Here is a 2,760-nt window from a genome sequence, read left to right as displayed (position 1 = left end):
AATGATACAAGGGATGGGAGGGAGAAATTAGGACCCTTTCCTTATTATAAGGTACTCATACTACCTGCGAAGCAGTAAAATGTTATTGAAAACGGACGTGTAAATGTGTATTACAAACTCTAGAGGTACCACCAAAAAAAAGTTTTCAAAAACAAGTTTAACTAATATGCTAAGAAAGGAGAGAAAATGGAATCATATGAAATGCTCAGTTAAAACTACAAGAGGCAGAAAAAGAGTGGAAGACAAAAATAGGAGCAATAAACAAGGACAATAAATAGAAAATAGTAACAAATATGGTAGATAGTAATCCAACTGTATCAGTGATCACTTTGAACGTCAGTGGTCTAAAATGCATCAATTAAAAGACACATTGTCAGAGTGCATCAAAAAACAAGACGCAACTAGATGTTGTCTATAAGAAACCCAGTTTAAATATAAAGACACATATAGATTTTGTTTTTTATAACTTTATTTTATTTATTTATTTTTGGCTGTGTTGGGTCTTTGGTTGCTGCATGCGGGCTTTCTCTAGTTGCGGCCAGCGGGAGCTACTCTTCTTTGTGGTGCACGGGCTTCTCACTGCAGTGGCTTCTCTTGTTGTGGAGCGTGGGCTCTAGGCACATGGGCTTCAGTAGCTGTGGCTCATGGGCTCTAGAGTGCAGGATCAGTAGCTGTGGCGCACAGGCTTAGTTGCTCCATGACATGTGGGATCTTCCTGGACAAGGGCTCGAACCTATGTCCCCTGTATTGGCAGGCGGATTCTTAACCACTGCACCACCAGGGAAGTCCCTAAAGACACATATAGATTTAAAGTAAATGGATGGAGGAAAATATACCATGCTAACAATAATCAAAAGAAAGCAAGAATAGCCATATTAATTTCAGACAGATCAGACTTCAGAGAAAGGAGAGTTATTTGGGATAAAAAGGGCATTACATAATGATAAAGAGATCAGTTCTCCAAGAAGACAGTACCAAATTTTGGCAAGGATGTGGAGCAACAGAAACTCTAATTCATTGCTGGTGGGAATGCAAAATGGTACAGCTACTTAGGAAGATAGTTCGGCAGTTTCTTACAAAACTAAAATATTCTTTTTTTTTACATGTTTTATCATTTTATTAGGAATAATTCCAGATGGGTTATGAATAAAACTTATTCATTGAGTTTGATGAGTTTTCCAAAAACTCTTAATGAAGACATGTTCACCAATAAACGATAAAACATCAGCAGAACTATCATATACTGGGCAAAGAGTCAGGCTGATACCAAAAGCAACATGCAACATAAAAAAGATACAATAAAAAGGAAGACAATCTGCTGAGTATTAAAAATCATCTCAATATGAACTCTTCGCAACTAGCATAAAACTAATTAGCTATCAAATCCAAACCACACCGAGGTAAGCTTGGCTGATAGAAGCCAGGAATCAATAATGGGGGGAAATATAAGCTCCTCAGTGCAAAAGAACTGAATAGTGTTTTGGAGCATTTCCCTGGCTGGTACAAGCAGTCTTCAAAACTCTTTTTGAAATAAAAAGTCTTTTTGGCAAGGGAGAAAAATAGACAAATGGAATGCTACAGTTTTTAAATCAGCAGACTGTCCCAGGAATGATAAAGGTATCAGTAAAGTTGCAAGGGGATAACTTTAAAACATTATTTGTTGTGGGCTCAAAAAGACATTCAAAATGGATTTATTTAAAGGTGTCACATTACGTCCAGGCATTTAGGCTTAAGGAAAGTAAAATTAAAAGAGGACACGTTTTTTTCCCAAGTTAAGAGAATCTCTTTAAAACCAAGCATATTACTAAATGGCAACATTATACTTGGTAAACAATAATTGGCAACAAAATAAGTTTAAATGCTGTACTATTCTGCCCAAACCAGTCCCAGATACTGTTTAATAACCAAGATGCAAACTAATTTTGTTGTAACGAGCCTAGACCAATTCCATCAAACATGTCCTTGGTTAGATATCCAGTTTCATTTAACGTTTTGAAAGCTGATTTGACAGCCAGTCAAGTCCCTCATACAGACCGGTTCCTTGTGTAGCACAAGTGGCTTGAACATACCATGTTCTGTTACGAACAGACTGAGGACCTAATTTATCTCTCATTTCACTAATGGCCATAGCATTCGGCAAATCCTGTTTGCTTGCAAAAAGCAGAAACGTGGCATCTCGCAGCTCATCTTCCTGAAGCATTTTCTGCAGTTCTTCTGCTCTCTCCTGAATTCTTTCACGATCATTGCTATCGACCACAAAAATAAGACCCTGGGTACTTTGGAAGTAATGCCTCCAGAGAGGCCTAATTTTATCTTGCCCACCAACATCACATACTGTGAAACAAATGTTCTTATATTCTGCTGTTTCCACATTAAAACCAATGATAGGAATGGTGGTGACTATCTCTCCTAACTTCAGTTTATACAGAATGGTCGTCTTGCCAGCAGCATCCAATCCAGCCATCAAAATGCACATCTGCTTCTTGCTGAAGAGACGGGAGAAGAGGGAGGAGATGGTGAAGCCCATGGTGGTAGCGGCACCTGCGAAGGGCAGGAGCAGAAGGGGTTTGGGGAGGCCCCGGGCCTTCTTTCACGCTCCTGGCAAACTCAGGGAGGAAAGAGGAGCTGAGGGCCGCAAGGACGGCTCGCTAGCCAGTGTGTACGTTGGAGCTCCCCTCTGGGACAGGAATTAGCAGGGTGATGACCTGCTCGACGACTCTAAAATACTGTTATCATGTGATCTAGCAATCTCACTCCTTG

At 39.7% G+C, this 2,760-nt stretch overlaps 1 pseudogene; it reads right to left on the bottom strand.

Moving 5' to 3' along the window:
- Window positions 1-1,984: 1,984 nt before the first annotated feature.
- LOC103082332 (ADP-ribosylation factor 4 pseudogene) lies at window positions 1,985-2,527 on the bottom strand (annotated as a pseudogene).
- Window positions 2,528-2,760: the final 233 nt, after the last annotated feature.

The sequence above is a fragment of the Lipotes vexillifer genome, unplaced genomic scaffold (assembly GCF_000442215.2).
Source record: "Lipotes vexillifer unplaced genomic scaffold, Lipotes_vexillifer_v1.1 scaffold962, whole genome shotgun sequence".
NCBI classification, from domain to species: Eukaryota; Metazoa; Chordata; class Mammalia; order Artiodactyla; family Lipotidae; genus Lipotes; species Lipotes vexillifer.
Note: the sequence above shows the minus strand (reverse complement) of the source record. Positions and strands in the feature narration are given on the sequence as shown.